This window comes from Melanerpes formicivorus, unplaced genomic scaffold (genome assembly GCF_026170545.1).
Source record: "Melanerpes formicivorus ecotype bairdi unplaced genomic scaffold, bMelFor1.0.p_v2 SCAF_2, whole genome shotgun sequence".
NCBI classification, from domain to species: domain Eukaryota; kingdom Metazoa; phylum Chordata; class Aves; order Piciformes; family Picidae; genus Melanerpes; species Melanerpes formicivorus.
This window is the reverse complement of record NW_027142354.1, coordinates 22,337,532-22,350,694: the sequence shown is the minus strand read 5'-3', so window position 1 is coordinate 22,350,694 and position 13,163 is coordinate 22,337,532. Positions and strand designations below refer to the sequence as shown.

General features: G+C 38.5%; 1 protein-coding gene across 9 annotated transcripts in view; it reads right to left on the bottom strand.

Moving 5' to 3' along the window:
* Positions 1-13,163, bottom strand: part of QKI (QKI, KH domain containing RNA binding) — a 162,139-nt gene that overhangs the window by 16,674 nt on the left and 132,302 nt on the right. The window lies entirely within an intron of this gene.

The following is a 13,163-nucleotide window of genomic DNA, read 5'->3' as shown; positions in this document are numbered from 1 at the left end:
AGTCATTTGTACCGAAAGGAAGCTACTTTGAGCAAACATCAATAAGGTCACTTTAAGTGAGATTTGCATTACTAAGTTGAAGCTCAAGTGATTGACTCAAACCTCTCATCCTCTTAAATCTCCAGTGCTTTTCCTGTATCTTTCCCATACAATTTAACATGCAGATTAGGAAAAAACCTCAAATGAAACCAGGAAACATAATTCTTTAAATGCAAGCACTTGCAACTTGTCATTGAATACAAATACTGAAGATGCAGGCAGTAAATCCTAACAAAGCCAACTGTGCTCAGACAACAGTGGCTACTGCTTCGTGAACACAGCCAGTATCCCTTACAGTAGCTCAGCTCTACTTGGGCTAGCAATAGAAAGACTCTAAAGAGACAATATGCCAGTGATCACTATACTTTTAAGTGATTTGTTACCTAATCATTGTCCAAGTAGGATTAATTGTCACAAGGTTAAAAACGCTAGTAACAACTACAAGTTCTACCTACATGAAGTCTCTGGGGAAACACTTTCCAAATTAAAACCATTACAAATTAAACACAAAACACTGACCATGCTGATGCCCAGTTAAAACTACCATTCTGTCTCCTACAACAGGTAATACTGTCTTAGTAAGAGAAATGCAGTTATGTAATAAGTCAGTATAAGTAAGAAGAGCCTGTTTCATGTCATGAAATAAGGAGCACAGATAAAGCACTCCGTTTACTTTTTAATGACTTCGCTTTATCAATGCATGAATTACACTTCAACCTCCGATACCTCAAGATCCTCAGATAATTAATTTTAACTAATGCTTCTGAAATTGTTAGTAGCCATTTAAATGCCACAGATCTTCCTACACATACAATGAGCCTTTTAGAGTATCGTACAGTTTAACTTCTTATTTATACACAAAACATACACGTAGTACGTAAAGTATCAAGGTGGAAGACAAACAGGCATACAGACTCCAAACTCAAGCACATTCACTGTACTGTGTCAGTGAAGGACTTCAAAAGATAACAATATTGTCTTTCTTCAGAGGTGACAGGTAAACTGTTAGATTTTGTGTGCAGTCAAATCTGAGAACCCAGTAACAAATTACAGCAGAGAAGGAAGGAAAGATACTATCTTATAAAAGAAGGATCAAAGCAGCAGTGATTACTACAGAGCAGAAATCCAGGAGCTACCATCCAGTGAAGCCAGTCAGTGCCCATACTGCCCCTGCCATATTACCGACAGACCCAAACTGATGCACATGGAAGGTGACTGCAGCCGAGTTAAATTCACAAACCAAACAATCCACTCACTCATATGACAAGGCAGGGATACCTCAACCTGACAGAGCTTCTTGAGCCTCACAGTCTTACCCAGCTAAGTCTCAGAACATACTCTGACTCTCATCACTACCACTGCTGGCAGGGAAGGCTTTCAACATTCCTGTACAAATGTATGTGCTTTCCCTGTATAATGCTCCTTTTCCTTTTAAAATAACTGCTCTGGAAAATACAACAAATAGACCTTTTTCCTACATTCATTATAATACAGATATAATTATTTAGATGATGTTTGTGACTTTCATTTATAGTCTAGTTTCCAAATGTAATGCATTTTGGATGATGCTTTTGCAATCCTGTCACACTTCAGCTGAATTCTCATAAGCTGAATTGAGCCCCAACCCTAAGAAAGGCTGCAGAGAGTTTTATCTTTCAACAAATGCAGCCAAGTCGGGCTTTGCTTAAGGGAGCCATCATTTATAAGCTGTTCTAGGGCTGCCCTGTCAGGATCAAAGCAGGTGCTGAGAAAGAAACAGGAAAAGATGTTGAAGCAAAATGATTGATAAATCAACTGTGAATACAGAGGCTAAAAATCAGTCTTGATCTTCTCCAGCCAATTGCAGCAGGCTTGTTTCACCAGACTCATGCAAAGATGAGGAAGCCTCAGCAACGCAAAAGCACCAAAGAGCACCTTCCAAGGGCCTCAGCAACTACCCACACATGCTCTCTTTCTACCTGCCCTACACCACTTTTGGTTAAACAGCAGTACTCAACACAAGGCATTAAATAATTGTACAGACACTCCAAGCAAAACTTCAAAGAACTTGGCAGCTGTGGAACAACACTCTAGAATAAATAAACCAAACCAGGTTGAAGAGACCTTCAAGATCATCGCGTCCAACCCATCAACCAATCCAACCCACCTAAACAACTAACCCATGGCACCAAGCACCCCATCAAGTCTCCTCCTGAAAACCTCCAATGACGGTGACTCCACCACCTCCTTGGGCAGCCCATTCCAATGGGCAATCACTCTCTCTATATAGAACTTCTTCCTAACATCCAACCTAAACCTCCCCTGGTGCAGCCCGAGACTGTGTCCTCTTGTTCTGGTACTGGCTGCCTGGGAGAAGAGACCATCATCCGCCTGTCTACAACCTCCCTTCAGGTAGTTGTAGACAGCAATAAGGTCACCCCTGAGTCTCAATCCCAGCTCCCTCAGCCTCTTCTCATAGGGCTTGTGTTCCAAAGCCCTCACCAACTTCGTTGCCCTTCTCTGGACTCGTTCCAGCAACTCAACATCCTTCCTAAACTTGAGGGGCCCAGAACTGGACACAGTACTCGAGCTGCGGCCTAACCAGTGCAGTGTACAGGGGCAGAATGACCTCCCTGCTCCTGCTGGCCACACTGTTCCTGATGCAGGCCAGGATGCCATTGGCCACTAGCAAACAAGAACAGATGCTTAAAACTCTTTGTGAAACATAAAATCACTAACAATTGCCACATACAATAAACATAACTTTTCTACCACCCTATGTCTGGAAATGCACTACATACAAAGACTTACCTTACTCCTGTCTATCTGTACAGCATCCTTCCCCTGCAATTTATTAATTTAATACAAATCCTAGTAAAACACAATAGCCTCACTGAAATATTTACTGTTACTGTTATCCAGGAAGCACTATGACCCTCTGGCGTCTGTCACCCTGCCTTCATACAGTCTCCAGCTGCTATATAGCTGCACAGCTGCAGCATCGAGGCTTGTACTGTGAAAATCACGGGACTCTCCTCTTCAGGGTCTAGAATGCTTTTATCTTCCTGACAAAGAAAAATGTTCCACTGCAATTCACTTGTAGATCAGTAAGTATTCCTAACATACCATGCGCCAGTCAAACAGCCTTTACACATGAATGTCTCCATTCAGGAACAAAACCCTTCCATTCATAAATTGATAAACAAAACCCCTCACAAACAATGCACTACAAATTCCTAGACATACACGTATTAAGCCAAGGAGCAGATCTCAAATATCACTATATTGTAAAATATATTATAAAAGATCCTAGACTAAACCACACAGGAATTCTTGAAACTATGGCATATACACTTAAAATCTAATCTTTCTTTGGAAGGATTTTTTTTTTCCATACATAAGTTGTTAGATGACTGAAGTATCTATGACAATGGAATTCTAGGCAAGATTTCAGGTAATCAGATGTAAAACACAAAGAAAAGAGCTTTTTAAATGAATCTGAAAGCAAATATCTAGACAGTCAATTACCTCCTGCAAGACACCAGGCTTCATGTAAAATACTCTATTACATCCCATCATCCCTTCCTCTCAAAAATATTTGACAAAGACCAAAAAGACAAAAAGTTTCCTATGCTAGAATGCAAATACTGATAGTTAGAAGTTGTTTGTAAACATGTCACTCAAGACTTCCTTATCCTTGATTATAGATTGGACTTGATGATCTCCGAGGTCTTTTCCAGCCTGGTTGATACTGTGTATTCTGTGTATAATTACAGAATTCTGATGGTGACAGAGCAGAGAACCTCCAACATAGCTTTGGCTGTACTAAGGAGAATTTGCTGAAGTGGTCAGTACTAGCAACATTTGGCAGTTTTTCTTGTATCAGATGAAACTTTTCCAAATACTTTCAAGACAAAGTAAAATAAATCACTACTTTAAGATCAGCTGTATTTTGTAAAGCCTTGTATGCCATCAAAAATACTGTGGCACTGAATAGGTGGCAAGCTATAACTCAGTTATTTCTCAATTTCTTTTTCAATGCTGATGCACTCTGCTATGTCTATGAAGACAAGCAAAGATAAATTAGCATCATTATTTCTTCTGGGCAACACAGTCTGCTTATCTTCTTCAAAGCAAGCTCTCAGTTCAAATGATATGCAAAGAAGACTGTGCTGTTTCACTTGACAAATTCATTGGTCATAATGTTAAAGATAAATTCAGGGAAAAGGCAGCCTATCTTCTTACACTTCCCATCACCTTATCTGACATATCCCTGTTTAATCATGATACTTGGCTTACTACTAACACTTCCAAGAGTCCTTATGCCCTCCCTCCCTCCCTTTCCATTTCTGCAAGAAGAAAATACAGATAAGGTACAGAAAATCAACATGAAGCACATTTTATAAGCCAGACTGGAGAACTGCATCAGTGGAACTCACAGGTTTGCTTCACTGTATACCCTCTGGGTACTAATTGTTAATATATTTGGGAGGAAAGGGAGGAGGAAGGGAACCATTAGTTGCACTCTGCTTGACCTTAATGATTTTTTTATGTCTTTTCTAACCTTTCTTTAGAGCAGATGTGATGGATTCATGTTTACATCACAGGGTTTGGGACTTTCAAGGAAATAAGGTCCCTTGCATCAGTTATGGTAGACACTCAACAATACTCTAACTTCAGTAGTTGGGCTTTGTTTTGCTTTTTTTATTTTTTAATTATCATTCCTCGTCCCTTCACATTGCAATCTTTTAATGATGTTAATAAAATCACTGATGAGAACCTCTATACACCACACAAACCAGCTTCAGCAATTCACAAAGCTCCAGAACAGAAATGCGTATTTCATGACATATACACACTCAACTGCCAAAAGAAAAGATATTTATATGGTACCTTCTAAAATGCTTTCAAAAAGACAAAATTATACCTAAATACAATAAGAACTGTTAGAACATACGGTTGCTAACATTTGTGTTAAGATGCAAATGAAATAACTATCAATAATGCAATCTAAAGCATTAAATCTATTTTTAGCAATGTGGAAGCCCAGTTAAAAAACTCTGCACTAAACGCTTTTGCCTTCAAATATGCAGGGAAGGGCCACAGGACAAACCTCATTAAGGTGTTTCAAAACCTTTAATTTGTTGCAAACACTGGAGGCTTCAGCGCCTGCTCGCTTTGTTTCCAACTTTGCTAGTGTTTTAGTACACGAACAAAGCCTTTCATTCTCAGAATGGTACTGAAATATGACCCCACGTTTTCATATGGAAAACGTGTTCATTATGCTTTTACATCTGTTCCTACCCTGAGGGGAAAAAAAAAAAAAAAAAAAAAAAAAAATTATATTTGATATTAAATATAGTAACCTAGAAAGAACATGAGAAATCTCTCTTTAGACCAACAAAATAAAACTAACTGCTAGTGCCAAGGAGTATAAAGACTGTTGCTGTGAATTAGCACACATCTTTCAAGTGTACTGTTACCATTTCTTACGTGTTTCATTAAACACAGGATTCAGGGCTACAGATGACCACATCAGAAATCAAGCTCCAGCAGTAACTTTTAAGACATTTTTGCCTTCAGCTCGAGATGTTCTCAAAAGGTAATACTGACTAATCAAAATAAATTAATGTACTACAACAGTGTGAAAACACTAATGTTTAGACTTACCCAAGTGACAAAGGCTAGTATTCAGGGAGCCACTAGCGATCTTCCAATAGCTTCTCAGACTTTCACATTTACTGCTGTGGTCACGTTTTAAGTGAGAACAATGACAGCTAAATGTGATTTAAAGAGTTGTTGCTGCATTTAACCTGTATTCCCATTTTCAAAAGTCTGCATAAGTTGTTTTATTTTCCAAATAACAGAAATGCAATAGCACAGTGCTGTTGACACTTTTTCTACATAGATTCCAAAGGTGGAGTCAACTAACAACTTTAATGTAGACCTCTTTATAAAGCCACCATCTAAAGAATTTTTTTTAAATGTCAGATTCCCAAAAAGTAAAGTGACTTCAGTTGTAAATGTCTAGCCCAAATGAGGAAACACAACATTGAAAGTTCAGAAGGACATATGCTTTCAGTATATGACTTTGGTAATTCTCAACAGCTAGTGATATGTAACTACTAAAAGCACAGAGTTACTTCCAGGTGCTTACAACTATATGAGCAACAGAAGTTTCAGCTGAATGCAGTATTATCACATATATGTCTTACGTGTAGTTTACTGGCACCTATAATACAAATGTTACTGTTTAAAAATTGATGCCTTTGCTGTTGTTCTTGAACTCTGAGCTGACGAAATCCAGAAGAAAGAGGTGGTAGTATTCCAACTGGCTCGTCTCGTCTCTTGTACATCTAGCTAAAACCCACTTTCACACAGCTTAAAACCACAGAGAAATGGGGGGAAAAAAAAAGAAAAAGAATTGTGTGCACTCTCTTTAGGGGACAAGTATGTCAATCATATGACCTTCTGTTTGAAGGCTCAGGCTGCTCAAGGCAGTGTGTTGCTAGGGAGAAGGTTTTCTTTGCTATTTATTGAGCTTTCTTTTCAGCTTTTAGAGACCAGCCAATGCTTATTTTCCACAGACAGGAACAAGAACTCAGCATTGCCTGGCAGCGCCTGGCACAAAGGGCCTTTGAGGAGTGCCTCTTCCCCAGAGAGCTGCACTGCTGGGTCTAACTGACCAACTTAACCACATTCCCTTATTCATGAATAGAGCTCTAACCCGTGAGTGCAAGTAAACCCTTCCTGCCCCAAGAATGCTGTTGAAGGCTGCTATTAGGAGACTGTGCTGCCAAGGAGCAGCAGTATTTGTGTGCTGTGAGTTTGTCGATCAGGTTAGAGCATCAGCTATTAAAGCACTCATTTGATGATGAACTTGAACTCCAGCTAGCCATGGATTTATTCATGCTATCATGTAAGAGCTGAAGGAATGCATGAAAGTTTCTTTCACTTAGTACGATGATTTATTTCCACAAAAGTTTACCATTTAAACTAGTATTAAAAGCCTTATAGGGCAAAGTTTCATACCTTTAGCCAAAACACTTTTTACATTTGTAAGTGCTGCAGAAAAATGTACATGCAATATATTTTCATTTTCCAAACAAATCCTTTAATCTTATCAACTTTAGTTACAAAACATTTAGTGGATTCTTAGTAAATCATGAAAAACCATACAACGTACTTCAGTTTCTTCTAACTACTCCAGGGGAATTTAAAAAAAAGGATCTTGAGGCTGGAGTATGATGCACTGATTCTGTTAAAGAAAACTAAACCAGTTTCTTGTTTCAACACATTCACCTCTTTGGCTTTGGGAACTGATCACATACTGGTTGGTATTTAACATTCAGATTTTTGACAAGTGGAATTACTTACTCCATCATTTAAAGCAACACAAAAGAAGATTCTTATGATACTCAACTCTGCATATGAAATTTTATTCTGCTGCATGTTTTAAGGGCAGATCATAACTCCTTAATATTAAAATGAGGATTTTAACAGTAACAATTTAGTTTTGGTAGTATTACTAGTGCTTAAAAATGCCAACCCTTACATTCTGAAGGAAAAAAATAAAAGAAAGAAAAATACGTGTTTCAGCAGTGTACAGCATGGTTAAGGATAGAATAGAATAGAATAAACCAGGTTGGAGGAGACCTTCAAGATCATCGCATCCAACCCATCAACCAATCCAACCCACCTAAACAACTAACCCATGGCACCAAGCACCGCATCAAGTCTCCTCCTGAACACCTCCAATGATGGTGACTCCACCACCTCCCCAGGCAGCCCATTCCAATGGGCAATCACTCTCTCTGCGTAGAACTTCTTCCTAACATCCAACCTAAACCTCCCCTGGCATAGCCTGAGACTGTGTCCTCTTGTTTTGGTACAACATCTGCCTGTCTACAACCCCCCTTCAGGTAGTTGTAGAGAGTGATAAGGTCTCCCCTGAGACTCCTCCTCTCCAGGCTAAGCAATCCCAGCTCTCTCAGTCTTTCCTCATAGGGCTTGTGTTCCAAACCCCTCACCAACTTCGTTGCCCTTCTCTGGACTCGTTCCAGCAACTCAACATCCTTCCTAAACTGAGGGGCCCAGAACTGGACACAGTACTCGAGCTGCGGCCTAACCAGTGCATTGTACAGGGGCAGAATGACCTCCCTGCTGCTGCTGGCCACAGTTCTTGATGCAGGCCAGGATGCCATTGGCCCTCTTGGCTGCCTGGGCACACTGCAGGCTCCCATTCAGCCTACCATTGACCAGTACCCCCAGGTCCCTCTCTACCTGGCTGCTCTCCAGCCACTCTGACCCCAGCCTGTAGCACTGCATGGGGTTGTTGTGGCCAATGTGCAGAACCTGGCACTTGGATGTGTTAAATCTCATGCCATTGGATTCTGCCCATCTGCCCAGCCCGCTGAGGTCTCTCTAAACACCACCAAAGATGACAACAAGCAAAGTTCATATAATGTGTTTTTGGTAAGTCTGGGGTAAAACCTATTCTTCCCCCCCCTAGACTATTCAGATGCTCTCCATAAGTAAGAAAATGTACTATTTTTGCATATGGGTCACGTTTCAGAACTGTACCTCCTATGATCAATTACAGGTAATGCCAGTTCACACACAGGAAAGAGTACAGTGACAATGTTATCTACATAGATCATGAAGTATCTGTATATCAGTGAGAAACTTGTGAAAATCAAGGACTGCTTCACCTGTTGGAAAGTCCCTGAAGAAATTACTGACCATAATTTTTTCACCTTTTCTTTCCTCAAATGTTATATTACCAGAACCAACTAATTAACATTTATTCTGTATATAATAATTAAATAAACCTGCATGATAAAACATTTTAAACTCTTTAAGTCTAATTTTCTGTTCTAGAATGAGAGAAGCATGTATCAAAAACCTATCTTAAATAATTAATTTCACATCCTTCCTTGCTCCTGTACACACTAATTTAAAAATCTGCCTTCTCAGTAGAAACACAGACACTACACTTCAGTAACCATTTAACAGGATTCTACCGTATACTCTTGATCAAATTTCACTGCAAGTTAAAGGCTATACTAAGACAGAAATAATCAAACTTCTGTGCTTCCTTTGCTTGCTGATCTTCATGCATTTTATAACGTTGTATCTGTATAGCTTGCTACAGATCAGATACTACACTAAAACTTCATGTAATGGTTTTCCTTTTTCATTTTGTAAGGAGATGACTCCCTGAACTGTAGCTGAGGAAATAGTCACTGAGACACCATGGATCAATGCTGTCATGCTCAGGAAACCATTCTTGATAGAATAATCCTGTAGTATCTCTACATAGAATCTGCCTTATAGCCTCTCAACAAACCTTAAAAGCCAAATACATGTTGTATCAATTCTGCAGAGAACAACAATATTGAAAAAACCAAACCCACTCTAGTAAGATCAAACTGTTCAAGTGGTAATTTACTTTCTCCCTACGCTTTCACCATGAATGCCTTGCCCACCACTATATTGCATTGTCAACTGCGTACTGATATACAATTTCCACCTGTTTTTAGAATGATCCTTGAGTCCTTGTTATACAAACAACATTCATTTTCCTATTTCTACATTTTTATCCTTGGTTGCTCTTCAAATCTTTCTATATAAATGTGTTTAAATATTGTTCAAGCACTCTAGTTCTCTAAACACATTGTTTGAATCCTATTATTAAGAGCAATGGACTCCATTTAGATACCTCAGACGTACAATTAAATAGTCATTAAGAGACTGCAGAATTATAATTTCTTGTTCCAGTAGACAAGGTGCACATGTAAGCAAAAGCCTCTTAAAGTACACTTTCTACAACAGGTTAAGTTACCTTAGTCCCTCAATCTCCTGAACTCCAGAAACCCATGAATATTTCATAACAATACTTAAATTCACTTTTTATATGGACTTTATAAAGGAAAAAAAAAAAAAGGAAACCAAAGAAACCCAGAGATATTTTTATTTTTATTTACAAGATGTGGTTGAAAAATGAAGTAGTAAACCTAAAACACCTATTTTTGAGCACAGTAATCAAAGAATATTAATTTATTCATCGTCAACAGGAAGAGGTATGTGAAGCCCTTTTCCTTACAGACACCAAAAGTCCAAAAGGCCTGAAGAGCTAGGATTAACTCCGAAGTGATTAAATAGATGGAAAAATTAGTGGCATGTGGAATTAAGAGTCTTAGTCCTGTGAATTCTGAAGTCCAGAAGCCTGATTTCCATGCAAGAAGCACAGATTTTTCTTTTTCAGCTGGAATCCACCACCTGATAACCAACTGAATCATCTTTATATTAAAATATTTAATTTTCTTATTCGTCTTTCTCCTAGAATATTGGGGTTTTATTTCACTCAGTTTGACAGATTCTCTTTACTGTATTTTCCTTTCTGATTTTCTCATTTCTTGATGCTGACCTTCAGTAGAGGAATATCATTATCGCTTCCTTGACCAGCTGTGTTAATCATGCTCCTCTAGTGGTTACACTGTGTGAAGTATGTTTCTCCTATCTGTGTAGTATTATGGTTTTGGTGTTCAATTACCCCAAAGGCACTACAAGCACAGCTTCCAGGCCAAGATGTTACCAGGTGAAGACATTTATTATGTTATACAGCAAGGTTATATAATCTTTTAGAAAGCATATGTGTTACATCTTAATTGGTTATTTTCTGCTGGTATGCGTGTAATTAAGACATACAATAGGTTAAAAGAACAAAACAACTTTTCAACACATCTGACCAAATTCTGCCAAGTCTTTCTCTTGAGTTACAAGATGCTTACATTCTTTTCTCAGTCAAAGATTAAACATAACCTTCTCTCACTCAAACAAGGGCAAATAAGCTCATCAGAAGCAAAGGCTATGATCGCAACCCTTTCTATTCTAATTATTGATACTTATTCATGTTTTGCAGAGACCTCTCCGTTTCTTTGGTATTTACACCCAGTGTTATAAAAACACTAAAAAAAACCTTACATTTACATCTCTTAAAAAGCATCATCATCCTTAAATGGTAATTTTTACACCTTCAACCACCAATTTTAAATCCATACCAGTTAAAGTGCATATTCAGTATTTTAAAAGCTCCATGTTAACAAACTGAAAATACATGACTTGATAGTGTGATAATCAGTTTTCTTATTTTTGTTTCCCTTCTCCTGTATTGTATTCATCTACAGAACTATCCTAAAGTGCAAACTGTTGATATTCTTTAGCCAAGAATTCTATGACTTAGGATGACGCTTTTAATTTTCATGCCTCTGCATGTAATGTTAATTTTAGCCTAACAGTATATAATAAAGCTGTACTGATCTTAAGCTCAGATACCACCAACATGCATGCATAGCTTCCACCCCCAAAAGTTTACGAGTTAATGACAACACAAAAAGAATAGATCCTGCTCTGGCAGGGGGGGTTGGACTAGATGATCTGTTGAGGTCCATTCCAACCCCTAACATTCTGTGTACAGCAGAAAGAAACAAACTATTGGAATCTAAGTATCAGTGGCCAATGTAACAATGCCTCAGCAGGAGCAAAATTAAATGGACAATGTATAAAAATACTGTAAAAGAATTTATCAGAAAATAGGGAGTGCCTTGAGAAGAAACAGCTGCTACCCCTATCGGTCCAGCAGAATGCAAATTTCTTTGATTCCCCAGATTCCTGGTCCAGCAGGGGCCAAGAATTCTAAAATAAAACAAATACAGACAACAACTACTTTGCATAGCTTCCCACTTCTTCACCGGTGTGATATTCCCATATTTTGTGTCCACATCCCTGACGCTTCTGTGTGCTCTGGTATTTGTAATACATTCAGCAAAGTGATTTACCTCTCAAATATGAGCAGAAAATGTTGTGTGTCGCTTTTCCACCATTTAGCAGATAAAGTCAGCTCATGGAAATGCCAGGCAAGTGCTCTATTATATTAATCCCAAAAATAAGTAGTTTGCAGCTGGATTCAGCAGTGAAGCAATTGTTAAACAGCGTCATCACACGTCAAGAAAACATACTGTTACTTGGAATCAGATTCAGATCCCAGGAGGTCTAACTTAGTTTTACCTAAGACAACATAATAGATAATTTGACTTCTATCTAGACTTTATATCTCATACTTTTAGATGATAAAACTAAGTTTTACAACAGAATATTCTTCAAAGAATTCTTCAAAGAATATTCTTCAAAGAAAATACCCATCTTCTATCACGTAACCTGTCTGATGCATGCCTTCATTCACTCTGGAGAAGGACATTTCTCTGGTGGGACTGATCAGTAATACTTGTGTCATGAAAACCCTCCATAACAAATTTAAGAGAAATGTTCAGTAGCAATTCCCCCTACTTTCCTCCCAAGATATTGTAAAACAAAGATCATACTGTGTTGCACAGATTCAGCTACCAGTAATTATCAAATAACCATAGCCCAACATCCAAATTGGTAGGAGAAGGTTTAAGCTGTTCGTCTGCTCCCACTGCTACTTCCATGTCATCTGTGTAAGTCAAGCAGCCAGGAGGAGAGAAAGGGCACAAGACTTGACCTAAAACAGGTTCCCATCAAATCCTGCAACCTATGGAACCAAAACTCTAAAATGCAGGTAACAAACAAAAAACCCCAAACCAAACCCAAACAACCCCCTCCCCACTCACCCCCCCCAAAAAAAAAACCCCAAAAAACCCCACCAAGACCAAAAAAACCCACACCAAACCAAACACCAAACTCACAAACCCACAACAAACTAAACAAACCCAAACCCATCCGAAAAAAAAAAAAAACCCACCCTAACCTACATAGCTCCCCTAAATAGCATCGACTGTTGTAAAATATTGGTACTATGGACCTAAGTGATGCACTTGGTTCATTTCAGTATCCTAGACTGTTCTCTGTAGCACTACTTTTTCTATACTTTCTTTTTAAAAATGCTGTTAATGTCCCCTCATTATTTGGCTTCCTTCATAGGGAATTATCAGTAGTCATAAGTTTCAGTTTCACAAGTCACTTCACTAACACTTAGATGATACCTTTAGATTTTGCTGTGGTCTTCCACTACATATAAGAGTCTGGGGGTGAGGATCAATTCTGATTAAATCAATTGGCTGGAAATTTTAAGCGCACACACTCGGGAGCACAAATAATTCATA